Raw genomic sequence first — 15,199 nt, forward strand, 5'->3', positions numbered from 1 at the left:
CCGCCTGGATGGGTAAAACACACACTCACACTTAACAATCTCCTTCTAGCTACCCCCCCCCCCCGCCTCTCACTCTTCCCCTATATCCCCGAAACCAATAAGACCATCCCTTTGTTTAATTCCCGCCTACATGCACCATCGATATATAGTAGTCTTCCTCGGTGTTTCTCAAACAAACACGTTCTCTCGATGTCGACTCCTCTCACGCGCACACACCTTCTCTTCCCTCTCCACGGGCATTTTCTCTCTCGCACCACATCGTTGGTGGCCTCTGCCATACACATCACCTCTTTATGATGAAGCCATGCACACTTAAATTACATCCTCCACAGAGGACCCCGCGACACACACACACACACGCACACGCACACACACACGCACGCACACACACACCCCCACACATGCACACTAAGACTCCATCTCTCTCTCTCACACACACACACACACACAAACACAGACACACGCAGGCACGCACGCACACCCCCCCCACACACACACTAAGACTCCATCTCTCTCTCTCTCACACACACACAAACTAAGACTCCATCTCTCTCTCTCCTCTCTCTCTCTCTCTCTCTCACACACACACACCCCACACACACACTAAGACTCCATCTCACACACACATGCTCTAGGCGGAGCATTTGTTCCTACCACCCTTCATCCAACCTTACCCGTATGATAAACAATCACCTTTATTTACTTGCATAACATGGAAAAATTCCACTTTACTTTAGTAGTCAGCAAACTTATCATCTGTACCCTTATAAAAAAACGAGTTGGCGGTGATGGTGTGCCTGCCATCTTGTAATACAGACCGTATGATCTATATCTGAGGATAGAAAGCAAACTATGATAATTTTACAAAAGATACCCGCACCTCTCTCCACATCATTATCTCCCGCAACCTCATTGCTCAGCAATTAAAAAAGGAATAAGTCTCTGGAACAATCTAGCATGCATGGTGGCCGCTGCCGCCTGTCCGCGCCGTCCATCCCCATGCCTCCGCCCATTCCGACCACCAGTCACCACCACGCTCCACTCCTCCTCGCCTTATCTCTCATCTTTCATTTTTTTCAATGACATTCTCGAGATACCAGTTTTCCGATAAAATTCTCGAGATATCATTAGTTTTTACACATGGGATTACTCCTGCATGGGTCAATCACAACAGGTGTTCTGTAAAAAAATGCATATTGATGTTCCGTGCAATGCACCAGAATCTTGCTTGTAATTATATAACACAAATCACGAGCAAGAAGTGACATTTTTTTGACACAACCACGTTAACATGGCCACGTAAATCACTAGCTAAAGTAAATACCATTATACTTATATCCCGATGCAAAAGGTTGAGTACATGTCCGAAGAGTAGAGTCGCACACACGCACTCTGTCTCTCAGAATCTCTCTCACACACACACCAGTTACGTGACGCCCACTTAAGCAGACACGCATGTTACAATTTGTGCACCCGCGGGTACACGTGATGCTGCGCATTTATTTAAGCCGGAAGGCGAACCCAAACAGTAGCTGCATTCATTCCCTTCCCGCCGCCTCATCTCTGGTCGCCGTCGCCCGGTAGCCATGGGCCGGCCGAAGGTAACAACATACGCCATACTCCCGCCGGAGCGGCGCTTTAATATGGAAATTTTAGTGGTCATGCATGCATCTTTTTGTGCTAGCACTCCTATATAAGGGTTGACCGGTCGCTTTCCGCGGACGTGCGCGGGCGGTGGAAGAGGAAGGAGAAGGGAAGCGGGCTGTGGAGTATCATTTTTTACCACAATTTCTTAGGAAACTGAGTGCAATAATTGAGTTGTTTTGCAAACTACCAGTACTACACCTGAAATGGTTCAAAACCTATACTCCCTTGCCAGCGCGCGCTTCCCGCGTGAAACGGCCAGCGTCGCCCTGGAGCGTCAGTGCCGCATTAATGCCCGGCCAGAGCGGAGGCAATCTCTCACTGGCGCCGACTTTGAAGTGGCGCGACGGCCGAGAGAGCGCCGCTTCCCGGTGCACGCGACTGCTCCGCGTCGAGACTGGCCATAGGCCCTGTTTGGATCCATGGGTTAGAGTTAGTTTGAGCTAGTTGGGGCTCAAATAGCCCTAAAGTATGTAACATCCCAAATTTTCAATTTGGAATGTTATACATTAGATCATCATTGCATAGCATATTTTATTGCATTTTGGCAAATCCTCGAAAATCCTAAGCAACTCAAGGACCCTCGGAGAGAGTTGGGGATTTTTCGCGGTTTTCATATTTGATTTTTATCAAATGATGAAACGAGGATTTTTGGTTTTAATTATTTTTCTCTCTGAAAAATATTTCATATTAAAATAAATGAGAGGAGAAAATATGACTTCTCCAAAATAATTGAAATATTGGAGGAAAAATATTAAAATCAAATATTTGATTTTATTCGGATTTTATTTGCAATTTTATTGCATTAGAAAAATTGCACGTTTTCAAAACTGCATTTTGGGCCAAGAAAATGTTCATCTTGTTCTAATTACTTTAATTAGACGGTAGGTTTTAGTACGGTTTGTGTGAAATATGTAATGCATTTCGTCCAGTTTGTTGGAAAAGTTTTCGAAATGTAATGAAATTTCATCCGGTTAATTTTGAAATTTGCTTTGTTTGCACGAATTTCGTTTGGTTAGTTCATATAGTTGTCAAAAGGTATGCGGGCAGCATCGGATGGCATCCATCAGTGTCCTCGGACAGATGCCGGTGTAAATTTGTGGGCTAGCGCTGGAGATGCCCTAACTATCATGCTATAATCGCTAACAATCCTCCATTATTTGGCAGGGAACAGTTATCCCTCGATCAAAATCAGATCCGCGGTGTTTCGCACTCCTCCCGCGTAAGAGTGTAAACTCTTGCTTACATAAAAATGGAGCAAGTGGACGGCACTGTAGCACGTTATATCACTCGAACTAGCCCGCCTAACGAGCGGGAAAGCACCGCCCTCGTCATTTTGTTCTGGATTTCTATCGATCGATCGCGCAAAAATGTTACGCTTCACAAGTTCTAAAGGAAAAGGCGGCACACTTACGACTCGTACGCGTCGCAACCCCGACAGTCCGACTCGCATGCCGCTCACTAGAGGGGGCACGCGTTGTCTTGCAATTTCACTGACATGTGGGACCGTAATTGAATAAACCATCGATAGCCGAAATCTAATCGCTCAGCGGGCGTCGGCTGAGAAGAGAGAAATGGGGGAGGGAGAAGAGATCGCCCGCCCGCCGCGCACGGACTCCAAGAAATATATGGTGATAATGTGAGGTGGGCCATGCTGGAGTCCGGACCGCTTCTGGAGCCCGCTCTCACCGCCCTGGCCCCTCAAGACGCCAGCTGCCCGCCGCATGCATGCATAGCAAGTAGTACTCCTTATGTGGAGGAGAGAGAGGCATTGACAAAGTCAAGGAGTGGGCTCTGCAAGAGCCCGTCTCTACACGTGCTCCTAGGTATAAAAAAATAATTCTAAAAAAAGGCATAAAAAACAATTGTGTCTTAAAAAAGAAAGGTAAAAAACATTTGAGAGGAAATAGATAGAGAGAAAGTGAGAAAAAGCTGTAACCTGGGCATTACATGAGGAAGGAGGGAGTGGTGCACTTGCCAAGTTCACTGGGCTGCCGTGTTTCACACTCCTCCGTCGTAACAGTGGAGACAATAGCTTTCATCAAAAATAAACAATGAATACTCGTTGCTCGTCCTCTATATCGGAAAGAATACTTTCATTCGCCGACATGTGGGACATCGACCATCCTGGTCCACCTGCCATGCACAAAATTATCCTGGTCTACCCCGGTCGTATCGCAGGCCCAACCTTTCCCACTGTAAGTTGTTCGGACGAAGGAACCATCATGACTTCGTTGAATTCCGCTTCTTCAAGAAAACTTACTGTACCCGCAATACTGCTACCACACGCAAAGACTGGACAGCACTGTACCACGTCATATCACTGAAACCCACTAGGCCAAACTAGCCCGCCTAGGTCATCTATTTTGGAACGGAGGGAGTACGTCTCTGCACTGCTATGATTTTGTGTTGCACGTTCTCTGTACTTTTGCTACGATTTTCCTACCCTATGAACCAAATGAGGCCTGAATGTATGTCGACTATTGTCTGATCGATCGCTAAGCCTACAATTTTAGGAGCTAGGGCTATTGGTCGATCGACGAGGGATAAGTATAAGCGTACCACGAGCTCATCAGCCCCAACGTTTCTCTTCGGTGAGTGTTTTGCAAGTACTATAGCTCGCACAGTAGCTAGCCTACTAACACCAAGAATCATCAAACAAGCCCTGCTGATATGATCAACAGTTCAAACTTACATCTAACCATGCCATATATTACATCAAAAGCTGGTGAGGATACATCTGTTTCCATAACTCGGTGAGGGTTCGCATGATTCATCGCATGATTCACTATCAAACAAAAGTAGCAAGATCCGCCCACACAAGACAGTGCACTAGCCCTAAGATGGTTTGATAACACGCATCGTTCTGGTAATTAAACACAGGGCAATGCAAACTACCCTGAAGGATTAGCGCAACCAACTATTTCTTGTCATTGATCTCTCGGGCAATGACCACAGCACGGACAGCGGCATGGGAATCGATTTCTGGGGCGATGTCCACAGGACTGACCCCGACATCGGAATCGATCTCTGGGGCGATGTCCACAGGATGGACAGCGGCATCGGAATCGATCTCCGGGGCGATGCCAACAGGACGGGCCACGACATCGGAATCATCAAGGACGTCCATCGGCACCTGCACAACCCTAACATATTAGCAAGCACATTGCAAATAATCAAAAACCACAACTATGGTAATAAGCCATTATTTTTTACCTTGTGCAGCTCACCGGGGGATCTCATCCCTCCGGGGGCCATCTCCTCGTCCTTGATGGGGGCCATCACCTTGCCAGGGGAATACTGCTTCTCAACGGCGACTATCTCCTCAAACTCGGTCTTGAGCCTCACATAGGTGGCAATCAGAGTTCCTGGGGTAGGCACGGTGGGGCCCTTGCTGTTCTTCCAACTTTCTTTGAGGAGTTCGTCCGCCAACATCCTCAACTCTTTGGCCAGTGCTTGTTTCTTGTAGTTCTTCGTCTCCATGGGTTGGCCCGCCAACATGGTCAACTCGTTGGTCGGTGCTCGCTTCCTGGAGATCGCTGTCTCTAGTGGGTTGTCCGCTGGCAACTCTTTGCCTAGTGCTCCAGGATCCATCAATGAACTGACAAACAAAAGCAATCGAAAGGAAACCACAATCGCAATGAAAACGGGAAAAGAATAGGATGTGAGAATCGGTCGGTGCTTCGCAAAAAGAAGATTCTTGGAATGAAAATATAGCAACATAACTGATTCGCCCACCTTTCCTTCGTCGGTACAGAAGAAAAATGGCAGAAGTGAGTAGCCTGGAGTGAGGTTTTCTTCAAGAAAGGGAAGAAAGGGCTTGAACGAGTGTTCCAGTGAAATGATGGTTGCTTCGTCCAGTCCAACTTGGAGGCCACCTTACCACTGCTGGTAAAGGTGTGGGTTTTGTGATATGACGGGTCATGACGGCCACACCGGGGTGACAGGTGAGTCTTGACTGTAGCAGCTCGCTGTGATTTGGTGGATGGCACGTGGGCCCGGATGCTTTGAAATGTCCCGCATGTAGATAGAGCGGCTAGTCATATAGGAGTGCTCAATATTGTGCACCGCGACCAAGGCGGAGAGGAAAACGAGAGAACTACGTAATTAATGCATGAGTTTAATTAGAGTAGTTTTGTAAAGTACGAGATACATTCCTCCAATCGCAAAATGCCTTGGTTCATGAGATTTGAGATTTGAGCCCTATAAACCGGAAGGGAGGGAGTACTCCACACGGTGTAGTCTAGTCACTTGTTGAAATCTCTAGAAAGGCAAATACTCCTTTCCGGTTTACAGGGCTATACTACTCCCTCCGTCTAGGTGTGTAAGTCATCTTACGAAAACCAAATAGTACCAAAACACTTAGGCGCGGTGCATTAACTTCTACCTTGTTTCTTGTTTCTTGACATATCAACCAATAAGAGATGTGAGGTGTGCATGCTTTTAATGACTTGCAATGGCTAGTTCATTGCATGCAATGCTATTAATTAGCAAATAAACATTGGTGACCCGAGGAGGAAACGGTGCTAAGCGCGTGGACCTATGCAGAATGAGTATCAACCAATGGATAATGGACTTTAATTGTTAAACAATAGCAATTTTGTCTCATGCAAGAGCCTGGCTAGTACTCCAAGGAACCGCACCACGCGAGCGTTCGCAACTGCCACATTCGGGTTGCGCTTGGCTCTTCGCCTCTTCGAGAAGACGAACAATGATGTTACTCCTACTTCTACAGTATCAATCCACTGCTGCATGTCCGTCCACCTCGTGCGGGAGGGACAGCGTGTAGCGAAAGCTTCTACTTACTGCTCCTGCCTTTGCGTCTATGACAGGTGGGCCCAACAGGTGGTTGGCCCTCCTGTCATGCAGCCAAAGGCAGATGCAGTTAAGGCACCGGAGCTCAGTCCGCGAGGGAGAGGGCGTTGTAGTAATCAAATTTGTCGGTCTTGTACGAGTTGACGCGACACATCAAAGCACTGCACTCGATATAAGTCTTTTTACACATTTCAAATGGGCTACTTCGTATGTAGGAGTAGACATATTCTGCTTCGTATGTAGTCACTTGTTGCAATCTCTAAAAAGACTTATATTTGGAAATGGAGGGAGTACAACGCATGCATTGTGACACCCAAAAAAAATTTAGTTGGTTTTATCAAATTCTTTATTTGATTTGAAGGAGGTTATTTAAAATTTTCTTTCTAAAGGACTCTCCTTCTCAAAAAATTTCCTTTTATGACAAGTATTTTTCTTAGGTTCATCCAAAACTTGATCTTTGGTCTTGAGGTTTTTTTTCATCTTGTGTTGACTCAACACAAGTGTTTTTCTTTGGGAAAGTTTTTTTTGAAAATCTTTTCTTTATAAGTAGCCCTAGGGCTTATAGGGCCATAACCTAAGTTGAAAACCCCTCCCAAAAGCCATCTTCCCACTTTGTGTCAAGTAAAACTTCCAATCCAGCAAGTTTAACTTCCCCATGATTTTATCTCCATTTATTTTTAATCAAAAATCTTTTCTGTCTTCTATTTTGGCCCTTGGAGATTTACAAAGGAACCACTAGTTTTCCTTTGAGTTTTGCCTCCAAACAAGTTTCCCTGGCTAGTCCTTAGGACCCTCAACCAAGATCCAGGAAGAACCACTGGTCCCCAATTCAAAGTTTTCAAAATGTGCTTGCTGCAAGTTTGGGCCATATTTGCCAAATTTGGTGAAATTCATTTGTTTTCTTCTCCTAAAAATCTGGGAAAATTCAGGCAGCCTCTAGATGCATCAAGAGGTCACCTCACCAAGTCCCAGCTCCAGAAAAATGTTCCTCGTGCCCAAAACATATCATCGAACACCTGGCGTATACTGTTACTGCCAAAGTTCAGAGTTCAGAAAACAGTTTCAGTAGCCGATGTCGTTTTCTTCAGAGACTCTCGTCGATCTCGCCAGTAGCTGCAGTGGCGCCTTGCTCCCTGTTCCTCCTTCTTATCCACCACGCCGCACATTCGCTTGGAAGGTTGCGGGCGTCGGCAGCGAGCTGGCCGAGGTGCATCACCCCGTGAGCGGCGGCAGCAGCACCCGCTGCGGCTGCCACAGAGACGCAGCGAGGGACGGCGCCGTCCAGCACCGCCCAAGCCACCAGAGGCCACCGCGTGGCCGTCCCCTCCCCTGTGAACGCTGCAGAGCCATCGTCGTGAACCGGAAGGCACGGAGCGCGCTCCCTGCCGCCTACGTGCCCGTACGGCCATTCCGTCGAGGACCGGAGCATTACCCAAGTCCGACCGAGGTTTTAGCTGAGAAACGGTACCAGTGGACCATCACGGTGATGCCCAACCGCCTAAACCTACTGCCCGACCTCTGCCTCGCCGTAATTGCTCGCCGGCGTTATCCCGTTCACGGCCACCTCCTTGGATCGACTATCAAATCTGGAGATACAGCCCACCCTAATGGAACAGATTAAGAAGGCTCAGCATGGACATCCCAGCATTGAAGGTATAAAGAGAAAAGTGAGCCTTGGCAAGGCTTCAGAGTTCGTCGTAGACAATGAGGGAGTATTTTGGTACGGGGACAGACTTTGCGTACCAAACATTGAGGACCTCAAACAACAAATTCTAACCGAAGGCCACACCGCCCCATATTCAATCCACCCTGGAGGAACCAAAATGTACAAAGACATTCAGGAAAGATTTTGGTGGCACGGTATGAAGAAGGATATAGCCACATTCATTGCATGTTGTGATTCGTGTCAGCGCATTAAAGCCGAGCACCAAAAACCAGCAGGGCTGCTACAGCCAAACTGGATACCTGAGTGGAAATGGGACGAAATTGGAATGGATTTTATCGTCGGACTACCTCGATCACAACGCGGAAATGATGCCATATGGGTCATCACAGATAGGCTAACTAAGGTAGCACATTTCATTCCCATGAAGACGACCTACTCCACTCAGAAGCTTGCTAAGCTTTATCTCTCCCGTATAGTTTGTCTGCATGGAGTCCCAAAGACCATAATATCCGACCGGGGCACTCAATTTGTCTCTAGATTTTGGGATTATTTACAACAAGCTCTGGGGACGCAACTAGCATTCAGTACAGCGTACCACCCCCAGACTGATGGACAAACTGAACGCGTGAACCAAATCCTAGAAGACATGCTGAGAGCCTCTGTTCTCACCTATGGAACCAGTTGGGAGGAAAGCTTGCCATATGCCGAGTTCGCATACAACAACAGTTACCAAACCAGCCTACAAATGGCACCTTTTGAAGCATTGTACGGACGGAGATGCCGTACCCCATTAAATTGGTCAGAAACAAGTGACAGTCGTATCTTCGGCCCAGGCATGCTCAAGGAAGCCGAGGAGAAAGTTAAACAAATCAGGGACCGACTCAAGACAGCTCAAAGCCGACAAAAGAGCTATTACGAACGAAAACATCGTAAGGTCAGCTTTGAACCCGGTGAATATGTGTACCTACGAGTGTCTCCTATGAGGGGCCTGCAACGGTTCAAAATTAAAGGAAAGCTGGCCCCAAGATTTATTGGACCCTTCTGTGTGGTTGCACGAAGAGGCACAGTAGCCTACCAGCTAGACCTACCCAAAGAGCTGTCAGACGTCCACGACGTGTTCCACGTTTCACAGTTGAGGAGATGTGTAAGCAACCCGAAAAAGCATGTATCTCATGAGAGCATTGACATGCAACCAGACCTCACCTACAGAGAGCGGCCAATAAAAATATTGGAAGAGTCTGAAAGGAGGACCCATCAGAAAACAATTAAATTTTTCAATGTTCAGTGGAGCAATCACACCGAGGATGAAGCAACATGGGAAAGAGAGGATTTTCTTCAGGCAGAATACCCACACCTATTTGAGGATCAGCTGAAATCTCGGGGATGAGATTTTTCCTAAGGGGGTAGGTGTTGTGACACCCAAAAAAAATTTAGTTGGTTTTATCAAATTCTTTATTTGATTTGAAGGAGGTTATTTAAAATTTTCTTTCTAAAGGACTCTCCTTCTCAAAAAATTTCCTTTTATGACAAGTATTTTTCTTGGGGTCATCCAAAACTTGATCTTTGGTCTTGAGGGTTTTTTTTCATGTTGTGTTGACTCAACACAAGTGTTTTTCTTTGGGAAAGTTTTTTTTTGAAAATCTTTTCTTTATAAGTAGCCCTAGGGCTTATGGGGTAATCCTTCTCCTTTCAAAAATTTATCTCTTGCCATAACCTAAGTTGAAAACCCCTCCCAAAAGCCATCTTCCTACTTTGTGTCAAGTCAAACTTCCAATCCAGCAAGTTTAACTTCCCCATGATTTTATTTCCATTTATTTTTAATCAAAAATCTTTTCTGTCTTCTATTTTGGCCCTTGGAGATTCACAAAGGAACCACTAGTTTTCCTTTGAGTTTTGCCTCCAAACAAGTTTCCCTGGCTAGTTCTTAGGACACTCAACCAAGATCCAGGAAGAACCACTGGTCCCCAATTCAAAGTTTTCAAAATGTGCTTGCTGCAAGTTTGGGCCATATTTGCCAAATTTGGTGAAATTCATTTGTTTTCTTCTCCTAAAAATCTGAGAAAATTCAGGCAGCCTCTAGATGCATCAAGAGGTCACCTCACCAAGTCCCAGCTCTAGAAAATTTTTCCTCGTGCCCAAAACATATCATCGAACACCTGGCGTACACTGTTACTGCCAAAGTTCAGAGTTCAGAAAACAGTTTCAGTAGCCGATGTCGTTTTCTTCAGAGACTCTTGTCGATCTCGCCAGTAGCTGCAGTGGCGCCTTGCTCCCTGTTCCTCCTTCTTATCCACCGCGCCGCACGTTCGCTTGGAAGGTTGCGGGCGTCGGCGGCGAGCTGGCCGAGGTGCATCACCCCGTGAGCGGCGGCAGCAGCACCCGCTGCGGCTGCCAGAGAGACGCAGCGAGGGACGGCGCCGTCCAGCACCGCCCAAGCCACCAGAGGCCATCGCGTGGCCGTCCCCTCCCCTGTGAACGCTGCAGAACCATCGTCATGAACCGGAAGGCACGGAGCGCGCTCCCTACCGCCGACGTGCCCGTACGGCCATTCCGTCGAGGACCGGAGCATTACCCAAGTCCGACCGAGGTTTTAGCTGAGAAACGGTACCAGTGGACCATCACGGTGATGCCCAACCGCCTAAACCTACTGCTCGACCTCTGCCTCGCCGTAATTGCTCGCCGGCGTTATCCCGTTCACGGCCACCTCCTCGGATCGACTATAAAAGGAGGTCCCGAGCTCGAACTCGACCACGCACCATCACTCCACCCCACAAGAACCACGCCAAGCCACTGGGAAGGCCTCGAGGAGGTCTTCTTCCCCAACTCCGGCCGCCTCGACCCGCTTCGGGATCCGGCAAGATTCGCTCCAGTGCGTGCACCCCCGCCTCTCAACACATGCCAGTAGCCTCCTAGTGCATCCACCTCTCTAACCCGCGCCCAAATTTGAAGTTTGCAGCACCCACCGGAGAGTTTCATCCTCGCCCGAACCACCGTCCGCCGGAGATAAGGTCGCCGTCGACGTGGTGCTCGCCGACGGCCAAGTCCACCACCCACCGACGCGGAAGGACACCCTGAACCCGTAGGTACCCTCCGATCCCCCTACCTCGCCGTGGATCAACGCCGGCGACCATCGCAGCCCTCGGGCGCCGGCAAGCTCTGTTCGAGTTTGAACATGATGGGTGGGACCCCCCGTCAGCCTCTCTTTCTTTTCCTCGAACCGTTTTTCTAAAGGCGCCTTCGGGCAAAGTGTGTTTTCCCCTCTGGGCTGGCGTATTTCGTACCGAAGCGTTTTCTACTTTTTCAAACAAGCCCCTAGATCTTTTCTGTTTCATCACAGATTAGTCCTTGGACTAAAACCCTTATATCTTTTAAACAAAAGATGCTTTTTGATTGATTCTTTTTTTGTCAGTCTTATATTTTTGTCTAGTTTTTTATAGTATTTATTTGGAAATTTTTTGGAATAAATTTTATACACACACGGCATTCACGTTAGTATACGGTTTCTTTATACCGTAGATACCGGAGGAGGTGACGGAGCCGCGAACTTCGCCGAGCTAGACTCCGACTTCTCCGAACCAGGCAAGCATGTTTGAACCTTTGATATGATGAGTGTTTTGCATGTTTGCTTGAATAGTTTGTGCATGGCATATGGGCATCGGTGAGTGTTACGTTGCATGTAAGGCAACTACCCGTGTGCTTCGAAGTTTGATGTGATCTTTTGATGGGAGATGACATGATCATGTGGTGACATGAGAGGTAGTAAGATGGTATTGTTGTAGCATGCCAGTCTTATGTCAACCGTTAAACTCCGACGTTAACATGGACCGAGCCACGTTACCGTTCGTTCCCTTTTTGTGCTGCCACCTGTTTTCTGCAAAGAATACGGCTTAGTAAGTTGCAAACCTCTTTCCTTGTACACACCAAACAGAGGGGCCGGGATGAGGGTTCCATGGCCCTGGATTAAAGCCAGTCATCCGGTCAGGGGGCATGGGTGTTTCCGGTTGGGACCGAGAGGGGGCACCCCTTAGAGCGCGCGATACAAATTTGATCCCATGCTACGCGAGGTTGTAGCCTCCCCGTCTCAAGGTTTTTCTTGAACGTTGCCTAGGGTGATTCCTGGCAACAGAATGTGGAATGGGTGTGTACTGGTTAGATGTGTTTCTCCTAAAATACCGTAAACGAAACTAGTCCTTTGTGGCTACCGAAATCCGTTGGCTGTGGTTAAAAGTACAAACTCTGCAGAGTCAAAACCTACCGAGAAATTGTGTCCATGGTCAAGGACCTTGGTCAACATATCCATATCCATATCCACGTCAGTCCCTGTGTCAGTCTTAGTGAAAATCCCCGGTGAACAAGCTGGAGTGGTAACCCAGATTGAATGTTATTCCTGTGGGTGGACTAACCATTTTATTATTTCGTACCTGAGTATTTTCCTTGAGATGATTTAGATTCATGAGCTACTGGAATATCGAGTTATGAAATATAAGCCCTTTATGTGATGTCGCTCAGACGTCCAACTGTGGCACTCTTGTTAATTACTTTTGATACAAGTTCTTTATGTGATGTCGCTCAGACGTCCGACTGTGGCACTCTTGTTATTTACTTTTGATATAAGCCCTTTATGTGATGTCGCTCAGACGTCCGACTGTGGCACTCTTGTTATTTACTTTTGTTATAAGCCCTTTATGTGATGTCGCTCAGACGTCCGACGGTGGCACTCTTGTTATTTACTTTTGATATAAGCCCTTTATGTGATGTCACTCAGACGTCCGACTGTGGCACGCACTGTCGTTTATATTCCAATATAAGCCCTTTATGTGGTGTCGCCCTGACGCCCGACTGCGGCATTGTTAATTTATTTGTACCCTTTCGAGGCGTCATTTCAGACACTCGATTGGCCTTTAGTATTACATTGGGATTTCGGGAGGACTACCGCCCGACTTCCTTTTTATTTCCCATGCAGTGCAAAGTTTATTATCGGAGTGCGCATTATTAATCTGCTCATGTGCATCATGTTTGCATTTGTTATATCTTATGTCCAAACTGTCTTGCGAGTACTTTCATAATACTCACCTGGCTTGTTGATTTGGCCAGATGTTGACGAAGGCGATCTTATGGCTGAAGAGTTCGATAGCGAGTCTGACGCCTAGAGGAGTCCCAGTCAGTCCCGTGCGATCCTGGAATTGGTCACTTGTATTATACACGCTTCCGCCACCCAAAATAAAAGTCCTCGAGCCTCACTCCGACGCTCGATGAGCTGTAAGATTTAGGAGTCCTGTCACCCACTTCACTGTGACATATCCACCACCACTTTTATTACGAGTCAGTGGTTATGCCACCATACCCCTTGTGTCATATCCGCCTTTATGTATAATATCGGCGTGCTTGTAATAAATTGTTGAGCAGCCTCCGCTCAACCTTGTATTATATTTAGTACTCCTGGATATTTCTGTAATCAAGAATTTGTCTACCAGTAAGAAGGATTCTTCTCTACTGGTCCATTAAAGGGATCGGTTTCTCAATAAATGTTTTATTGGAAAACCGGTCGTGACAAACTTGGTATCAGAGCCAGGCTGACTGTAGGAAGCCACTAGGTGCGATCGCTAATCGGTTATTAGCGTTTTTAGTGCTTTTTCAGCATTTTGCAAATGTAGCTATTTTCTGTTGGTCATCATAAATTTATGATTTGACTATTCGGAATTTTTGCCTACTTTTGTAGATGGCTGGCAACAACTGCGAGTCACGGGTGTTTGCCAATGTGCCTGAGGGGTTTGTCAAGCTTCTCGTCTCCATCACCAAGCTCATGATCGGGCCATCGACTCGTCCAGAGTTCACACTTTACCAGCACAAGCTCAGCGACGACGTGTCTATGCACCAGGCCGTGGTGCAATTCAAGGGAGGACGTTCTGCGTCTCGCCACTTCCGTTTTGTGCGAAGGGCCATGCCTACGGAGAGGCATGCCATGCAGATGGCCGCCCGTGAGGCGATAGCTCGTCTTCGGGATGTTCTTCCTACGATGAAGACTCGTCGCTACCGCTACCTCCCATGCCATGTGCCATATACTTGTCACTATGCATTCGCTTGCCATAGGGGAGAGAGAGATGAGGCTATCGAGATGCTTGTTGAGTATCTCAAAGCTCTTGAGGCAGCTTTTGACAACCTCGTGGACGACCTTGTGGCTGCCCGTATGGACTCAGTTCAGGGCTGTTCCGCCAACAGGAGGGAGCTTCTCCACATGGCACCGCCACTGACTTTCGTCTTGTCCTCAGCATCCTATGCACCTGCCATTTTAGCCACCGCTCGCCGTCTGCCTACCACTGAGGAGTTTGACCAAGTCATTGCTCCTACTCCAAGTAGAGCTGCACCACCGGCCGCACCCGCAGCAGCTCCTCAACGCAGTACTTCGCGCCTGGAACCTATTAATGAGGAGGAGGTTGAGTCTCCTGCACCACTGGGTCTTACCCTCGGCAGGCCGAGGGAAGTTTTCACCATCTCCGACTGAGTGCGCCTAGCAGCCGTGCGATGTGCCAGCATGTATGATATGTTTTTATGTACATAGGTTTGGTGAGAAGTAGTGTGTGTGTGCGCATCATGTAGGAACTCGGAGAAGTGCACTAGCCTAATAACATGTCAGGAATGTGTGCGCACATCCTGAGTGATGTATTGTATAATTACGACTCGCGTGTAAGATATGTACTGAGCAGTCCTTCTCCATGCGCAATCAAGTAATTTTCTTGGAAAATCTTGGAGTCTCTTAAATTTCGCCTTTGCAAAATCATTCTCGTGCCACGCGGTTTTTCTCATGAATTTTTGCAATAATACCCCAGAGTGGAAAATGCCTCGTCCCTGGACTCGTTCCATGCCAAGTCCACCGGAAGAAGTTTATGGTACCCAGACAAGCAACAACTTCACACAGGGGCAGTCTAGTCAGCAAGGCAGTGAAGCAGCTTTTTCCCAAGTATGCCGCCTGTATGAACAAAGCCAATAGCAGCATAGAGAAATGATGAATCACGTTATCAATATGGGAAATCACCGTGAACCATACCAGCCGCATTCCAAGTTGTCTGAACTACA

Source organism: Triticum aestivum, chromosome 3D, assembly GCF_018294505.1.
Source record: "Triticum aestivum cultivar Chinese Spring chromosome 3D, IWGSC CS RefSeq v2.1, whole genome shotgun sequence".
Taxonomy (NCBI): Eukaryota; Viridiplantae; Streptophyta; class Magnoliopsida; order Poales; family Poaceae; genus Triticum; species Triticum aestivum.